The sequence below is a fragment of the Globicephala melas genome, chromosome 3 (genome assembly GCF_963455315.2).
Source record: "Globicephala melas chromosome 3, mGloMel1.2, whole genome shotgun sequence".
Taxonomy (NCBI): Eukaryota; Metazoa; Chordata; class Mammalia; order Artiodactyla; family Delphinidae; genus Globicephala; species Globicephala melas.
In genome coordinates, this window is record NC_083316.1 from 156329601 (window position 1) to 156335600 (window position 6000).

Sequence of the window (6000 nt, forward strand, 5' to 3'; positions counted from 1 at the left end):
GGAATGAATGAATGAAAAAAAGAAAAGATAGGGCTTCTCTGGTGGCGCAGTGGTGAGTGTCTGCCTGCCGATGCAGGGGACGCGGGTTTGTGCCCTGGTCCGGGAAGATCCCACATGCCGTGGAGCGGCTGGGCCCGTGAGCCATGGCCACTGAGTCTGCGCGTCCGGAGCCTGTGCTCCATAACGGGAGAGGCCACAACAGTGAGAGGCCCGCGTACCGCAAAAAAAAAAAAAAAAAAAAGAAAGGAAAGAAAAGAAAAGAAAAGTGAAATATGTGTTGACCAGAATTATCTTTTAGTGACAGGAAAAAACAAAGAAGGATTTTTGAAGTGCCAAAGATTTAGTATAGTCACTTGGAGGGTTTTGTTTGTTTGTTTTGTAAATTCTAAGAAAGAAAAGAAAGAAGGAAGGGGGAGAGGGAGAGAAGATAGGTGGAGGGGAAGTAACTGGTGTAAGGAGAAAGAGAGGGAAAAAGACAAAAGAAAGAAGGGAAGGAAGAAAGGAAGGAAGGAAGGAAGGGAGGAAGACAGAAGGGAAGAAGAGGGAAGAGAAGGGAAAAAAGTGAAGGGAAAGAAAAGCCCAAAGTATTATATGTTCTTGTGAGCTCTAGGAGTCAAAGTCTTTATATTAAAAGGCTTAAAACACTTTTATATTTTAAGTCAATCAATATTTAGAAGACCTCTACTAATCCTGCCCACTATTCTATTCACTAATTCCACAAATATTTTCAGTCCCTTGATATATGCCAATCTCCTTGCTGCAGTCTGGGTTACTCAGGAAATGGCCAGGGAAGACTTTGCCTTAAGGGAGCCTATAGTCTTGAGGGAGAGAGAAATATGTAATGAGTCATCAAAGGAATAATTTATTTCTTTATATTTGTGATGACTGCTATGAAATAAAGTGTAAGCTTATACATTAATATAGAACAATAAGGTCTAAATCATCATTTAACATTCATTTAGCATCATTTAGCATTTAGCATCAATAGCAAAGCATTCTATGTTTATGTAGCACTTTAACCTACAGTTCCAGGATGAGAAGGATAAGAATGGAAATAGTGGTCCATGAAGAGAACATGGCATAAATGGCAGAAGCAACCAGGGGAACCTGGGGATGGAGGAAATAGATGAGTCTGGAGAGAAAGGCAGGAGCTAGTCCATGTAGGTCATTCAAAGCCCTGTAGGGTTTTTGGATTTTACACTAAAAAAAAAATCATTGATTATCAAAGGGTATCCATTTGGAAAGACATTATATATATATATATATATATATATATATTTTTTTTTTTGCAGTACGCGGGCCTCTCACTGTTGTGGCCTCTCCCGTTGTGGAGCACAGTCTCCGGACGCACAGGCTCAGCGGCCATGGCTCACGGGCCCAGCCGCTCCGCGGCATGTGGGATCTTCCCGGACCGGGGCACGAACTGGTGTCCCCTGCATCGGCAGGAGGACTCCCAACCACTGCGCCACCAGGGAGGCCCCCACATGATATATTTTGCATGTGCAAATCCCACTACTGTTTAGAGAAAAGACTGAAAGAGAACAAGAGATTCTGGAGCCATTGCAGTAGCCCACACAGAAGAGTTTGGTTTGATTTAGATTTGATAATGTAACCTATCATAGAAATGCCTCACAATGATGAGTTCAGGAGTGGAAAATCTAGGATCATTTATTCCTGTGAAGTGGCACCAGTCTGTAGTCTCTTCACAAACTTGTGATATGCTCCACATCTACCCCTGAGCTTCAGGGGTAAGTGCAGTTTGACTCTTTAGCTCACATAATTTCATCTCACCACCTGTCCTTGGTTCTTCTTACCTTCCTTCTCCCAGTGCTCAAGTTCACACTTCCTCCTGGAACTTGACTTGTGAGGACTGTTGTTAGTCCTCATCAGATCCATCTGGTTCAAATACTGGGTAGAAGGAAAGCAATGTACTGGAATCTGAGATAGGACAGGAAATGGGTGATATAGGCTGGAAAGTATCATTGATCTGGACCTTTGGACAGAGTATCCAAAAACAATCAAATATCTTATCTTGCAAATCTTTGTCTCTGATTATATTGATTGTGCCTTACATTTAATAAGACTTAAGTTATCTTACCAAAAGATCCTTTCTAATTTTAAACATGATGGGTGCCTGGCTCTGCATATGGGGAAAAAAGATTACTGACCCACATATGAGGATGCTGAATGGACATTTGGATGTATGGATCTGGAGCTCAGAGGAGTAACCTGACTGAGAGGTAAAAATTAGGAATTTTTTAAAACACATAGATCACATTCAAAAATATGGAAATGAATAAGATTTCCAAGAGAAAGAGTGTAAACCAAAAAAAAAAAAAAGTGAAAGAGCATGGAGGATTTTCAAAATATAACTCCATAACTTTTAAGTAGAGGAGAGGAACCTGAAAAGGGACTAAGAAGGAATAACCACAGAGGTGGAAGGGTTATTGTGAAGTGGTTGTATAGACTCTTCTAAGGCAAGAGAATGTTCTGGAAGGAAGAGGCATTGAGCATGGAAGGTGAGGATTAATATGTTTTTCTCAAAGTTCTCAACACAGAGGGTACTGTTGTTCCTGGGAAAGGCAGCATCTTTGGACTGGGGAGAGTGCACATCAGACTGATAACAGTGGGGGAGGGACTGGCTTGTAAGGAAATGCAAGCATTTGTGTATATGCAAAAAATTACCCTGAGAAATGCAATTGTGAAAGAATGAGATAAATATACCTATATTGGAGGGGTTGTTGTATTTTTGTAAGATGTAAGATTTTAGCATCTGATTAAGTTTTGAATACTTGTAACAAGGGTCCACTAGTGAGCAAAAATTTGAGGAATAAATATAGAGACTAATTACTGAAGGCTTGAGGTTGAAAAGTAAGGGATCTGGGGGCAAATGTGAAGATATCCGCATTCAATAGGGAAAACATTTTATTTAGTGTGAGAGGCAGAAGGGAGAGAATAATTTTAATCTGACGAGGGTTCAAAGAAATAGAGTTAGGAGTTGGACAAATTCCCATCCAAGGACTTATATGGCTTGTGTTTCTGAGACAAGGTCAGCAGCTCTTATTTATCACAAAGAATGTAGGTTAAGGTTTGAAGAAAGTGGTAAGGCATTCCAGACTCATTTTTTAAAATGGGATTGATAGCTGGCTGAAGACAGGTGGATTTGAGAGCAAACTTGAGTTCCTAGTTGAAGTAGGATATCACCAGTTTAATGTGATACTGAGCTACCTGTCTGTGTATTCTGCTTTAAGACCACTCAGTTGTTTTAGCTCAGTCCTATTCGGTGAAGGACAAGGTTCACCTTGAATTCAGGCTCAGCTCTATGGATACAGCTGAAGATAAAGGCAAGGAAACAATGGACTTTAGAGTCTCAGATTGTCAACAAGGGAAATAAATACATGGGAGGGAAGTGAAGGAAACACTGACCATAAGTCCAGAGTTTAAAAAAAAATGCAGTTGTAATAGGTATTTGTGCTATGTGGATTGATAGGAAGTGATACATAGATGTTTAGTGGTTCAAAATAGCAGTGTAATACAGGGTTTAGTTTTGGATCACAGAAAAGTCAAAAGTATAAGAAAAAGTGAGATAAATCAGGTCATGAGAAGAAAGATGAATTGGCCACATGGCTGAGGTCCAGAATTCTGGGAGGAAAGAAAGTCATAATCCTGCATCACCTGTAAATGAGAGGGAGTGCTCAGTAGCTTTAGTGAATTGTCTCAACGAGGGGAGAGTGGGTTCTGTATTCCCCTAGCATGAGCCTTAAAGGATTTTTTTTTTAAGGAGTGGGATAACAATAGCCAGGGCAAAACATTAAGTAGCAAGGAATGTATCATTCCAGACTGACTCTGAATCAAGGGGAGGGAGATGTGAAGCAATTCCACTTGAGAGAGTTACTGCTCAGTTTCCATTCAAGCAAGGAAGTGGGGTAAGATTAATAAAAATGTGATGACTAACCAAGGAACATAAGTTCCAAAGGGGGGAATGACTATGATTGACCCAGAGCTATCAGAGCTTTTCAAGACCTCTCCTGGGCTGGAGTTATCCCTGTCCTCTAAAGCTGTTACTCCAGCTTTGAGTGGAATCTGCCAGGTGTGATATCTCTGAGTCTCTGATGAGTAGATTTAACATGTTTTAAATTAAACACAATTTAATTAAGTTCCTTTTAAAAGGGTCTCTAGACCACTGTGTTATAAAGATAAAGGAACCAATATTATGTTTTGTTGATTATTTCTATTCTCAGTTGTTTAAGAATTAAGTATCATTCTTTAAGGAATCATTTCATAAATTTGAAATGGTTTTGTCACTGTATGGACTAGGAAAATCGTATGGAAGTTTCAATAAATCCATCACTACTACTGTGAATAAATTCCTGCAACTGCATGTTTTACCAGTGGAACAAAACAATACATCATTTTTATGGTTGTTTTTTAAAACTTTGAATCATGTGATTGATCTATTAAGTGTACAAAATTTTAAAAAAATACATTTTATATGACATAAATATCTTTTTTTATTAAATATACCACCTTACAAACAGTTTAATAATGATAAAGAAAAGGCAGCAGTACAAATAAAGAAGACAATCCATTTTCATAAAAATTATGGAAAACTGATGTTATTAACATCCCTTTTACATTTACTCTTCATAACTACCAAGTAACATGTTTTATTACAAAAATAAGAAAACTGAATGGGATGTGAATCCAAAGTCTCTGTTGGACTTCTATCTCTTCTCTTACTCATAACTTTGTGTGTTTGGTTTTTTTTTTCTTTTCCATTTTTATTATTACTTTTAAAAATTTCTTTATTATTTTATTTGTATTTATTTATTTTAACATCTTTATTGGAATATAATTGCTTTACAAAGGTGTGTTAGTTTCTGCTGTATAACAAAGTGAATGAGCTATATGTATACATATATCCCCATTATCTCCTTCCTCTTGCATCTCCCTCCCATCCTCCCTATCTCATCCCTCTAGGTGGACACAAAGCACTGAGTTGATCTCCCTGTGCTATGCAGCTGCTTCCCACTAGTATGTATTTTACATTTGGTAGTGTATATATGTCCATGCCACTCTTTCACTTTGTCCCAGCCTACCCTTCCCCTTCCCCATATCCTCAAGTCCATTCTCTATGTCTGCATCTTTATTCCTCTCCTGTCGTTAAGTTCTTCAGAACCATTTTTTTTTCTTTTCTTTTTCTGATTCCATATATATGTGTTAGCATACGGTATTTGTTTTCCTCTTTCTAGCTTACTTCACTCTGTATAACAGTCTCTATATCCATCAACCTCACTACAAATAAACCAGTTTCGTTTATTTTTATAGCTGAGTAATACCCCATCATACATGTATGCCACAACTTCTTTATCCATTCACCTGTTGATGGACAATTAGGTGCTTCCATGTCCTGGCTATTGTAAATAGAGCTGCAATGAACACTCCTCACCACAGCCACCCCATGATGACCACGGGACCCAGCTTCGGGCGGCCCTGCACAAACATCTTCTGGGGGTTCATCATCCACAAATTCCACCGTGGGCACCCATGCCAGCACACAGCTGGGTTTGGGGAGCAGAGCGGCTGCCCTAGATGATCTGAGCTGCATGTTTGCAGATCTCATCGTTACATCAAGAAAGAGGGGGCCCCCGAGCACCACACACAGCAATGGGGGAAGCGTGGGCCTGAACTCCTGGGGCCCTCCTCACCAGAGCCACCCCACGGTGACCACGGGACCCAGCCCTAAGAAGCAGCCTGGGTTTGGAGGCACTACTGACCCCATCTTAATTAACATCCCTGGGAGCCCTGATTGGCAGCAGCGAGGATCCCCCGCCTGTCGCAGCTCTCCCCAGGATAGGAAACGGAAAACTCCAGCCTTTGCCTCAGCTCCAGGCCACCCAGCTTCAGGCGGCCCCGCACAAGCATCTTATGGGGGTTCATCATCCACAAATTCCACCATGGGCACCCATGCCAGCGCACAGCTGGGTTTGGGGAGCAGAG